A 13,976-nucleotide genomic window follows, 5' to 3' on the forward strand; every position below is an offset into this window, starting at 1 on the left:
ATACTTGCTTGCCTGCTTGGGTCTAGTTACTATAAAGATGAACATGTGAGATGGGAACTTGGTCATGATCCGAAAAAAACTGGAAAATTTCAAGAATATCTAGAGCCAAAGAACAATAATCATATGTCGAACACTTCCATAATTAAAGAGCAATTATAAAATGAGTTTTAAAGTATTAATATCACAGATAAATGAGGTAATTATATTACAGATGGAGGCAATACATGTGATAGGCTATAGCACCCTTTCCATTCAAACTTGACATTATATATATTCTGTTAAGCTCCTAAATGTTTGGGGAGGAAAAAATAGAATAGTGAAAAAAAAAAGTCTAGCTAAGAAAATGCAAAGGAAAAAGATATGTCTATTTAAGATGAGATTTGGCAGCAAAAACTTCCATTTTTGATGTTTACACTTTTAATCACATTAAAAGCATGCTTTTAAAACACCAACAAAAGCATTTTCTTGCCATTCTTTGTTGTCAAATCACTAGGAGTCTCATTGACAACTCTAGTCAAACATGTGGTGGGCAATCCGTAAATAATTGTACACTAAAAGAAAAAAGAAACAAAAAATGCAGAAACCAACAGAGGAAAGACAGTGACTTACTGAAAAGTTGATTAAGCATCGGGGTTACTGTCATTAGATTCGTCCCAATTGCTTAACTCCTCATCACAGTCCTTGTACTCACTTGACTCCTCACAATTAGATTTATCATGGGCTTCTGTGTGCCTTTTAATCCTTTTTGGGTTTGGTATGTCGTTAGAGCTTCCTTCTCCACTGGGTCCAGCCCCATTGTAATCATCACGATTGCGCTTGACTTTGTGACATTCCACTACCACTGACGAATGGTTGAAATTATGATGGAGAACATCCATGCCATCATAAGGAGTGACGCTGCTATTGCTATACTGGACCATTGTTTGGTCAAGATCTTCTATGTCTTTCTTGTATATCATACGGAACCCCCATTTTTTTACCTCGAAATAGTAGCTTTTAATTTTAATTCTAATCTGACTGAATCCATTCACGTCACCTTCCCACAATAATTTATTTGATTCCTCGTCGAAGAATTGAGGAGTCGCATAGACTAGCCAAAGGTGATCTAATGAAAACTTATCAATTGAGGTACCTTCACCAATAGAAATATTTTTTCCATTGGCTATCAACGAATAGTAAAGAAAGGTGTGTCGATTTGAAACAACATCATGCGTACAAAACACAACGCAAATAGCAATTCCCATCCATTCATTATACAAATGAGAAGGTTGTTTTATCTTCACTTCATTCCCCATGCTTTGGTTGCTGAAGCACTCAGGAATTTCACTTCCAAGAATAACAATGTTATAATAAGGACAGTGAATGGAAGAGTGGGAGAGAGCTTGAGGGACTTTTTTATCCTTGAGATAAACTAGTCTATGTAGCTTTGATTTTCAGCCAATTGAAAGCAATTTTGAAGACGGAGAGATGGTTCCAATGAATCGCTTGGTTTTAATGGATCTGGTAACATTTCCAGTGAGATACAACCTTCTGCCTCAACGCGTTCAATATTCAATGGAAGCTTTGGCAATGATCGAAGACTTGTGCAATTATTCAAGTACATCCATTTCAATTTCAAAAGTCGAATGATGCTTTCCGGAAGGCAAACAAAATCATTTCCACTTAGATACAACCATGTTAAAGAGAATAAGGAACCAATATCATTAAGGATTGCCTTGAGATTGTAGTCCCTTAAATCTAACCAGAACAAAGAAGACGCAGGTGATAGAGATAGAGAAGAGAATAGCAAGTCGATGGTGTTAGGTTCTAAAGTTTAGGACTTTGTGTATTTAGAACTCTAATTTGTATTGTTGGCAATGATCAAAACAATGTGTTTAGAAGTGTTTAAAGCTAGCTCAAAGTTGTATGTCAATGTAAAGTTGGAATCGAGTGTAAAGCAGAAAGCATTGTGGCTTTCGGCCTGGCTCGATCGATCGAAGCTTAGGCTCGACCGATCAAAGCTCGGGCAGATTGCTTTTCTGCAGAATTTTCCAACTCAGTCCTAGTTGTTTTAAAATGTTTTTAGGGTTTCTTATTTGTCCTAAGTATAAAAGGAAAACCCTAGCCACGTTTTAGTGTTGCTCATATTGCGGTTTGTGTAAATCTCTTGTGAGATCTAGAGGAGCTTTCCTTTACACAAACTTAGGGTTTTCAAGGAGGAGATATTCTCTACACCTTGATGATCAAAACAATTGCTGCCATTAAAGCTTAAAGAATACATAAGCGGGGGTGTTTATAGCTGGTGGGAATCCAAGAAAGAAGGAGTCCGTGGATTCGGAGCTTGCACGTGGTCGTGTCAGTAAGTTCTACTGGTGGTAGCATTAGGAAGTCAAGCGGGGGTGCTTGTAAGTCCTTTTGTATGAACTTCGATTCTTTCAAGATAGTGGATTTAAGTTTACCTTGAGGATAGCTAGGTCAAATCCTCCCCAAGTTTTTACCGGTTTGGTTTCCTGGGTGATCATATTGTGTGTTATTTATTTTCCGCTACTTTACATGATTTCATCTTTATTATTGTGATAACCTAGACTTGCATAATTGAACTAAGTAACAACTTGGCTAATTACCTAGGTTTAATCAATTGTTTAAGGGGTCTAAAAACTATCAAGTGGTATCAGAGCGAGTTGCTCTTTTGTTGTTGATCCTTTGATCACTGAGCTGATCCTTGACCCCTGTTGTCATGGAACACGAACACTCTCTAGTTATTCCTCCTCACTTTGATGGGAATAATTATGCTTACTGGAAAGTAAGGATGAAAACTTTCCTGAAATCCATTGATGAGAGGGTGTGGAACTCCGTTGAATACGGATGGGAGAAGCCCACTACTCCTGTTAGTGAGTGGCAAACTTCTCAGAAAGAAGCAGCTTCGTTTAATAGTAAGGCTATGAATGCGATTTTTAATGCTGTTTCTATGGAGGAATTTAAGAGAATCTCGAATGTTGAGATCGCTCATACTGCTTGGAATATCCTCCAGACTATGCATGAAGGCACAAAGACTGTCAAAATAAATAAATTGCAGCAATTGACTTCTAAATTTGAAAGCATTAGGATGTCTGATGATGAATCTTTTGATGAATTTTATGCTAAACTGAATGATATTGTTAATTCTGCTTTTAACTTGGGTGAAATCTATGATCAATCTAAAATTGTTAGGAAGATTCTTAGATCTTTGACTGAGGACTTTAGACCCAAGGTGACTGTCATTACTGAAAGCAAGGATGTGGACTCCATCCCTGTTGATGAGCTTGTAGGATCTCTTCAATCCTATGAGTTGGATCTACCCAAAACTACCAAATCCAAATCAATGGCTCTTAAGTTAGTTGATGATGTTGATAGTGGTGGATTTGATGATGAGCTCTCTACTACAGAGATTGCCTATCTTGCCAAAAACTTTAGAAACTTTCTCAGGAATAACAATAGAAAGGCAAGAGGCACAAACACTGGTGAACCTAGAAATTTTAGGAAGCATGATCCCACTAAGGTTAATAACAATGATAAACCTAGAGAAAGAGTAGGTCAAACTTCCAATAATTCTTTGGGCTCTCAATGTTTTGGATGTCAAGGGTATGGACACATGAAATCTGAATGTCCAACCTATTTGAAGTCTATGGGTAAGGCTATGGCTGTAACCCTTAGTGATGATAAAGTTTCTGATCATGATTCTGATTGTGATGAGAATGGAAACTTCATTACTTTCACTGCTACTACTGTAGTTGATGAGAGCATATCTGTTGAGGAGAACCCTTCTGATGGGGAACTCTCTGAAGATGCAGATCTTCAAGAGGCCTATAACAAACTTTGCAAAGTTGCTGCAAAGGATGCTATGAATGTTGAACTTGGCCTAAAGAAAATTGAATCTATTGAGCTTGAAAAGAAAATTTTGCTTGTTAAATTTCTTGATGCTAATGATCTTTTGAACAATGTGAAAACTGAAAACATGCTTTTGCTTGATAAAGTTAAATCTTTGGAACTTGATTTATCTGTTGCTAGATCTGCTAGTTCTAAACTTGATCAAATTCTGAGTGTTCAAAAGTCGTCTTCTGACAAAACTGGTTTAGGTTATGTTGATAGCATCTGTGTGTCCGCTCCCCATTCCACTAAATTTGTTCCTTCATCTTCTTCTTTTGAACCTTCAGTGAGTGAGATAGTGAGTGAAACTGTCAAACCCTCTGTGAGTGAGGTTGGTAAACCCTTAGAACGTTCATCATCTAGGAAGATTAGGGTTGATCTGAAAGAATCTAAGCCTAAGAAGCCTACCCTATCTAAGGACAAGACACATGATAAACCTGCATGGGTTTGTCACTTTTGTGGAAAGACTGGACACATACGTCCGAATTGCTACAAGTTGTAAGCTGCAAAGAGAGCAAACAAACCAAAAGTACCTGTGCCACAAGCACTTGATCCTATGGTACTTATTGGTGATTTGGTAAAGGCTTTAAACCTTTATTCCAATCCTGGAGTTGGAAATCATTCTCAAGTGAATAAGAACTTCAATGCTCGTGGTGCATCTAAAAAGTTTTGGATGCAAAAGACTTGACCTAACTGAGTCTTTCTGACATGGTCCTTATGCTTCATTTCTCTACCCTTTGTAACCATTGTTTTTTTTTTTTTTTTTTTTTTTTTTTTGTCTCTAGGATTTGCATAGCATAACATTCATGCATTTCATTCTAGGTGTTTTTTATTTTTATTAAAATAATAATTAAAAAAAAAAAAGGAAAAGGAAGAGCATTTTGTTTTGCACTATTCTTCTTGGTTTCTGAGAACAAGGTTGGTCAATTTATTTTCACATAACATGTCTTTTGTACCTTGTTTAGCTTTGACGAGCTTATTTATTGCACTTTAGTAGTTGAAAATTTGTAGTGCATGTTGTGTGGGAAAGATGTGTATGGTTTTTGATTACTATGTCTTAATCTTGAAGTCACATGTTTTTAAATATTGGACTTGAACTTTTAGAGAAAGGCATAAATAACCATCTCACCACTGTTCACTAGCCAATCATGAACACCTTAGTGCATATCATAAGATTTTGTGCTCGAGAAAGTGTAGCACATGCACAAAAAGAACATAAGGTGAAGCCTCGGTAAAAGTGCTTAATTCTTAAAATCTAATTGGTGTGTACTATTATGAGGCATAAATACAAGAAACTTACATGATTGCAAGCTTATGATCTAGGAGATGTGGGAGTTATATGATGTAACTCTTTAGATGATAGTCTCTTTTAAATTCTTTGTGATAAATTTTGTAGACTTTGTGATTGATTTCTATTCACATATCACCTCACATATATCTCAAGTCTTTGCTAGTTTCACACACTACACGAGTTACTCTTTGCTAAATATTGTACATGTTATTGTGTGTGTTTATGGTCTGACCAACCAAGTTTTTTTTTTTTTACAATCACTTTGAATTGTGTGCAAACTAAATTTGTTGCTTGAAAATTTGTGGAGAATGCAAAATTTTGTTTTTGGGAATATTGGGCTTAAAATTCTTGGTTGGAAAATCATATCATCTCATACTCATGCATTTTTGGTCTTAAATTTTAATGCTTTGAGTTAAATCAACTTGTTTTTCAAAAATTGTGTTTTTCCAGAAAAATATGGTGAGCCTCTGCCTGATTCGATCGGTTCATTCTGTTTTTCGACCGATCGAAATTTTTAAAACTTTAAAATTTTTAAGAGAGGGAGTCTCTATCTGTTTCGACCGGTCGAGGCTGATTTTCGACCGATCGAAACTCGTGTATCAGGTTTTTTAAAAAAGCAGAATAGGACTTTTTCAAAGTCACTATTCAAACTTTTTCAAGTTTTTCTCTCTCTCTCCGCGTTGGCTCTTGGCTCCACCATCAAATTTTTGTCGTTTTCCTTCAAGATTTTTGCAAGGTTTTTGTCCTTAGAAGCCGGTAAGACCCTTTTGCCCTTCTTTTTCAAGTTTATTTCTTGTTTTCATGCATTTTTCATGCATTCTTATGGCTATTTTCGGCATCTTCAAAATTTTTGGGGTTTTTGATGATTCAAGCCTATTCTTGTGTAATTGATCAATGGGTTTTTGTGCCATGATGTTATATTGATGTTCCTATAGTTTAATTTGATCGATTTTGTGGTTTTTGAAAAATTGGAAATTCTAGGGTTTTGAATTTGTTCCAAATTGGGGATTTTGTCAAATTAGGCTTAAATTGATGAAATTGACTTCTCCAATTGATGTATTTGGTCATTATTTTTGTTATTCTATCATGGGTAATGATCAATTCGTCAATTTTTTTAAAAAAATTGATCAAGTGGTTTCATTTTTTTTGGGGTTTTTATGTTAAACACCTTAATGTGCAAGCCAATTTTGTAATTTGAATCTTTTTGACTCAATTCAATGCATTAGCACATGCATCATGACATTTAAACTTGTTCATGCATCATATAGATTTTGATTCTATATTTTGTTTTTGTGCTAACTTGCAGTCTGCCCTTGGTTTTTTGGTTTGTGGTTTTTGTTCTTTCGCTCTGTGTTTTGATCCTTATCTTAGCACCATGCCTAGGAAAACTAGAGCTCATAGGACCACTTCCACTTCCTCTGAGTCTTCACCTAGAGTAGAGCTGTTTAAGAATGATAAGTGTAGAGAAGCCTATGACACCTTGAACTGTAGGCGTAAGATCTGGTCTGAGCGAGCCGTTGTGTTAGATGCGCTTGATCCGGCCATTAGGGCCAATTTTGAGTCTAGGGGTTGGTTGCCTCTCGTAGAGATAGATCATCCACCTCCGACCGCCCTGATTAGAGAGTTCTACTCGAACCTCTCTTGCCACATCTATGATTCCAACACCTTAGTTAGGAGTTGGATACGAGGTGTAGAGTTCCCCATTACCCCTCGGGTGGTGGCTGAGGCTCTTGGGGTGCCGGTTGTTCGGGATGCTGACTATCCCTATGATGAGACACCCTTTTTAGATGTTGTCATGTCTTACATTACTGGGTCATCTATCCAGTGGGGTCTGATCCTCGGATCACGTCCGCTGAGCTTACCGAGACCGCCTATCTCCTCTTTAGGATAGCGTGTCATTCTGTGTGGCCTATCTCTCACTTCCACACCATCCCTTTAGAACGATGTGTGTTTTTGTATGCCTTTACTTCTGGAGCGTCCATCAGTTTTCCTCACTTGTTCCTTTGTTCTTTGAACAAGGTTCATAGGAGTTCTGCCGTAGGGCATGCGCTGAGTCATCCTATTTTCATTCATAGGATTCTGCTCTATTTAGGTCTAGATGGTTTTCTGTCAGGTGAGCCTGTTCATGTGATAGCTCCCATAGGTGCCACCTTTCTTCGTCAGAGGGCTGCTCAGTTGAGGGTTCCTCCTTCTCGTACTAGAGGTGCGTCATCTAGTAGTGTTCCCCCTCCTCCCTCTTCTACAGGTACTTCTGCTGCTGAGACTTCAGGTGCTGCTGCTGCTGCTGAGACTGATGTTCCTCCACCGACTGCTTCGGATGATTCAGACATTCGTCGTCAGTTGGATCATGTCTTGACCGTTCAGGCGGCTCAAGGACAGATTTTGGTGGACATCCTTGATGAGATTCGTGCTTTGCGTGCGGAGTTGGCGCAGTTTAGACCACCTCCCTTTTGATGATGGATATCTTGTTTGCCCTTTGGCATTCCGTCACAAAAAGGGGGAGTCCTTGTAGGTTTTTGTTTTCAGGGGGAGATTTTGTTTTTCAGGGGGAGACTTGTTCATTTTGGTTGGAGCTTGTGGAGTTTTAGATTGTATCTAGGTGCTTCACTGTGTACTTAACATTTTTAGCTCTTACCTTGTTTTTGATGGAATATTCATGTTAGGGGGAGTTTTATGTTTTTGTTGGTACTTTATTTGTTTCTTGTTTCAAACTGCTTATTGATTTATATTTATGAGTTATTCATTGATATATGTTTTTATTTGTGTGTTGTTTGAATTCAAGAAGTTATTTTGTTTACTTGTATTATTTCCACACATGCGGTTATGCATTTTGTTTAGTGTTTCAGAAAATATACAGGTTGATTCAATTAAGCTACTATCTACACTTGCAACTGATGGATAGTAGTTAGGATTGAATTTGGTTTATGAGCATTATTTTGTAAAGGGTTTTTCATTTTTGTAAACTTTGAGCTTCTAAGTTGTGTTTCGTCACAGATTGCCAAAGGGGGAGTTTGTTAGGTTCTAAAGTTTAGGACTTTGTGTATTTAGAACTCTAATTTGTATTGTTGGCAAACCATGATCAAAACAATGTGTTTAGAAGTGTTTAAAGCTAGCTCAAAGTTGTATGTCAATGTAAAGCTGGAATCGAGTGTAAAGCAGAAAGCACTGTGGCTTTCGGCCTGGCTCGATCGATCGAAGCTTAGGCTTGACCGATCGAAGCTCGGGCAGATTGCTTTTCTGCAGAATTTTCCAACTCAGCCCTAGTTGTTTTAAACCGTTTTTAGGGTTTCTTATTTGTCCTAAGTATAAAAGGCAAACCCTAGCCACGTTTTAGTGTTACTCATATTGCGGTTTGTGTAAATCTCTTGTGAGATCTAGAGGAGCTTTCCTTTACAAAAACTTAGGGTTTTCAAGGAGAAGATATTCTCTACACCTTGATGATCAAAACAGTTGCTGCCATTAAAGTTTAAAGAATACACAAGCGGGGGTGCTTGTAGCTGATGGGAATCCAAGAAAGGAGTCCATGGATTCGGAGCTTGCACGTGGTCGTGTCAGTAAGTTCTACTGGTTGGTAGCATTAGGAAGTCAAGCGGGGGTGCTTGTAAGTCCTTTTGTATGAACTTCGATTCTTTCAAGATAGTGGATTCAAGTTTACCTTGAGGATAGCTAGGTCAAATCCTCCCTAGGTTTTTACCGGTTTGGTTTCCTGGGTGATCATATTGTGTGTTATTTATTTTCCGCTGCTTTACATGATTTGATCTTTATTATTGTGATAACCTAGACTTGCATAATTGAACTAAGTAACAACTTGGCTAATTACCTAGGTTTAATCAATTGTTTAAGGGGTCTAAAAACTATCAGATGGGATGAGAACTTGTTGGCATTGAATAAAACAAGAGGTGCTCATACCACGATTTATTAGATGATAACCCCTTACATCCTCTGAAATTTAGCAAACCAAGATGTTTTAAGAGACCGATGGAAGAAGGGACCTTTGTTATAGCAGTTTCGCTCAATTGCTACACCCTTAGACTTTCGGCATTCCCTAGGTTCTCTGGCAGTCTATCTAGTTTTGAGCATCCATATAGAAAGACAAAACTAACCAACTTTAAATTAAAAATGGTATCAGGTAAATGCACAAGATTTTTGCAATTTCTTAAATCCAACCAATAAAGGGCAGTCAAATGCTCAATTGATGTGGGTAGTGTTGTAATTGCCGTACCACTCAAATAAAGGTGGCGTACATTGAAAGTTCAAAAACGTGTACAAAACACCTTTGAACGTTTAGACCCCCAAAATACAACTTAACCAAAACAAGCAATATGTCAAACAACAAGTGTGCGGAAACTTAACACATGCTATAATATGAAATTGGTTAAACAAATATCTAAGCCATAACAAAATAAAACCACAGCAGATAAAATAAAGGCAAAGATAGAGAGGAAGGAAGATGCAAACACAAAGACAACACGCGATGTGTTATCAAAGAGGAAACCGAAGTCCTCGGCGAAAAACCTCTCCGCCGCCCTCCAAGCGGTAATCAATCCACTAGAAAATACAGTTGGGATACAAGGACAGCAATAGACCCTCCAAGCCTAATCTACCCAGTGCACCTAAGCCCTCCAAGCTTCTTGCTCCAACGAGGTTGCGCCGAACCTTTTTCTTTTCTAGCTTCCCGGATTCTGCTACTAGACCGTAGCATCAACCAATGAAGATTGGCTCCTTCCTAACTGCTTCCCAGAACTCCAAACAACTGTCTCACATAGATGATAATGGTGAGAACCAGGTTTGGTATAATGCCTCTCAAGGATTTGACAATGGAGAGGAAGAGAGTAAGGGAATTTGAAGAGACTCTAAGGTATAGATTGTGGGTGAAGCAATCTGGTTTTTCTCTAGGGTTTCTCTCTCAAAATTCTCTCTGGAAGCTCTCTTTCAATCGTGGGTTAAAGGGGTATTTATACTGGAGTGGGAGAGGAATGTGAAACGTCAGGTTTTTACAAAACAGGGGTGGCTCGCGGCTTGACCTCGCGGCTTGACCAAGTCGCGAGATCCAGTCGCGAGTTAACCGTATGGCCAGTTGTCCTGTTTTGTCCTGTAGTGCTCCAGCTAGCATGACTGTTCATCTTCCAGCATGCTTGGCACGTGTGCTGCTTCTGGCGGCTTGCAGCCGCGAGTCCCAGCCGCGAGTCTCTGTTTTCTTGCACACTCTTGAGCAAACTTCACTCTATCTCACTCACTACCCTTACAACAAACCCACCTAAATACAGGGTTACTAAATGCTGAATTACAAGCAAATTTGGCACGAAATAAAGCCAATTAGATGGTTGAATAAATTCAACCTTACATACATGTTTCATGTTTCTCCCAAATTCTGGAATTTTTGTTATTTTTGAGCGACCATAAAGACTAAGTTCCGTGAGACACTCCATTTCAAACTTGAGTGGAAGACTTGTGAGGTTCTTACACCCATCTAAATTAAGAATAGTAAGCTTTTTATGAATTCCAATTGATGGGTGAATCCTAGGTAAATTTATACAATCTTCAAGAACCAAACTCTCAAGATTTGGGACTTTAATGATGTCTGGGGCTTCAATAAATTTTAGAGATTTACTCAGCTTAATGAATTTCAAATTCTCAAAACTCTGCTAAAAGCCAAAAAAGAAAAAGAAAAAAAAAAGAGTAAAACAATTAGCTTCTACAAACAAACTTATTATAAAAAAAAATAAAAAATAAATAAAAAGTAGTATAAGGGTATCTAAATTACCTTTGATTGGAAACTTGATGCCAACGATTTTAAAGGGTACCCTTTCCAATCAAGAACTCTTAAGCTATTAGGAAGATGTTTGAGATCATGCATAAGTTGAACACCACAAATTTTAAGCAATCTTAGATCTTGCATCTTTGAAAAGGCTTTAGGATTCCAATATACCTTTTTTGGTTCATACAACTCTAGTACTATGCTTTGAATTGCCTCTGTTCCCTATTAGTAAGAATAAGAGGGATTAGTATAAAACGTATTATTACTAGACTAATATAATTTAAACTCCATTTTTCTTTATAAAAAAAATTATGTTGAATAACAAAATAAGATATATTCTTAGCTTCTTTCAATAACCCCTTACCATATTTTTTGTTAGCACATTATCAATATCTTTAAATGACCATAATCTACTACGTTTTCCTGAGTCTTTAGAGCACTCTTGACAAACTATATCTCGGCCCATTTCTTGTAGTAAATCATGCATCCACAATTGATTTTCATGAAATTTAATGAGACTTATCAATAAGAACCCTCAATCCAATTATAGCATGAAGCCCAAGATAGTCTAGTATTTTTATGACATCATCTCGATTCTTGTGATTAAAAAAGCATGCAATATTTAAGAAAATATCCTTCTCTGTTGGTTGTAATCCATCAAAACTTATTTGAAGCACATTGAGAATTCCTCTATCACAAAATTCGATGAGCCTATTCAATTCACTTTCCCATTCATCAATGTTTTTTTTGCACAAGAAAGAACCCAAGACTTCAAGGGCCAAAGGAAGCCCCTTAGAATAATCTACAAAAGCTTGAGATAGCTTTTCATAATCTTCTACTGGATGGTCATTTTTAAAAGCTTTCAAACTAAAAAGTTTAAGAGCTTCATCATGATTCAATACTTCAGCCTCATATATTTCATTTACTTCATGATTCACCAACAAATGCCTATCTCTTGCTGTTATCATAATTCTACTACCTGAACCAAACCAACAATGCTCCCCAGCTAACTTCTTCAATTGGTCTAATTCATTTACGTCATCAAGAACAAGAAGAATCTTTTTGTTATGTAACCTATTCTTGATCATTTGAACTCCATCATCGGCATCTTGTAGATTCAAATTTTCTGGCATCAAAAGTTTTTTCAAAAGTATTTTTTGTAACTTACATAAACCACATTTTTTAGATTCTTCCCTAACATTAGCAATAAAACAGCAAGCTTCAAAATGATTGGAAACCATACTATAAACAACTCTTGCAAGAGTTGTCTTACCCATTCCTCCTGTCCCCCAAATTCCTATAATGCGAACATCATTTGACTCTATAGCTAAGTATGACTTCAACTTCTCCACTTGGGATTCCATTCCTATTAGTCCCTTTTGTGCTGAGAATGTATTTCTCAAATTATTTAATATCACTTGCACAATGTCTTGGATACATTCTGCCTCAGACCTACAAAGAAGAGAGAATAGTAAGCTGTGAATCTGAATTTACAAGGACAGGATATATCCAACAAAAAAATTATGTAGACATGTGGCATTAAGTTTATTTGGTTAAATCTGAAATTGGGTTGAATTTATGTAATTGAATGCCTCCTTTTTTATTTTTTTTTTTATAATAATGTAATTGAATGCTTCAAGCCAAAATCCAAAGAACTACCCGTATTTTAACTATACAATTAGAAGAAGAAGAAAGCCTACAAAAGAGAGGGAAGAGAGCAGCTGCAAAATATTTAGAAATGAGGAAATTTAATGTTATCATCCAATCCTATTTCTTATGATAGCAATGGTCATTATCCTTGTTGGCCATTGAACAGTGGCAGGGGCGGAGCCACCTTATGCATTGGGGGGGCCATGGCCCCTCCAAAAATTTTTAAAACCTCTCTAATTATAGGTAAAACTAGGCTAGAATCATTTTGAGTTAAGACTTGGCCCCCACAAGATTAAAAGATTGGCCCCCCCCTCCAACACGTCACTCATAAAATTCTTCTCACCCCAAATCCCAACTGTGCAATCATAAAAATTAACTCCTTTTGTCTTTTCCATTCTTCTCTAAAGCATGATAGCCACATCCATATTTTTTTAGTTTTTAGTGTGAAGAGATAAAACTGAGGTGTAGTACATCAGATTACCTGATTAAAATCATATGTATTGAATTTAATTGTCCTTAAAAATAATAACATTATTTGTATGTTATTGGTCACGTTAAACATATGCTTGAATTTAATTGAAGAACCTAATGTATTATACTTAGGATATTGTACTTAAGTTTTGCACTTTCTCAAAACTATTACAATATCCCTTTCCACTTAAAAACCACTGAAAAGACTCTCCTCGTCACTTGGTGCTCTCTCTTCAGTTACTCTTCATTAGCTCTTCCATGGGATGCTCTCACATAATCACATTTTCATTAGTTTCTCCCTCTTCCTTAACAAAGAGTTTTCTTATTTAAAGCTAAGAAAATATTGAGAAATACCAACTTCTTCTTTTTCTTCTTCTTTTGCAGTTTTGTTGTATACTTATATTTGATCTCTATGAATGTTATGGACTTATGGTTTTTCAAAAGAATAGGAGAAACTCAAGAAAAAAAGACTTAAGATGCTCAATTGGTCGATTAGCTTGTTAGTATTTTGATATTTGAGTGCTATAGAATTACACCGACAAAAAAATTCTATCAATAATCTTGTGTTATAAATATACTGTACTTTGAGTTTTTCGTTGAATTGCAAATCAAAATGATAGTTTTACCTTGGCCCCCCCAAGCAAAAATTCCTGGCTACGCCCTTGAACAGTGGAATCCAACTTAAAATTACACCTACTAGAACGTGTGGTCTAATAGCGGAATTATTTTGATTGTCAGAATATTAATCTAATTAGGAGTTGTGTTAGAATTATAAATTACATAATTCCCATAAGGCTTGGATTGGTTTCAAATTAACCTTCAATTTCTAAAATTATCAACTAAAACCATTAACCTTTTTAATTGTTTCGATTTGTGCCCTTAATAAGTTGCTATTGACTAAAAATAACAAAATTTGAAATA

Source organism: Quercus robur, chromosome 9, assembly GCF_932294415.1.
Source record: "Quercus robur chromosome 9, dhQueRobu3.1, whole genome shotgun sequence".
Classification (NCBI taxonomy): domain Eukaryota; kingdom Viridiplantae; phylum Streptophyta; class Magnoliopsida; order Fagales; family Fagaceae; genus Quercus; species Quercus robur.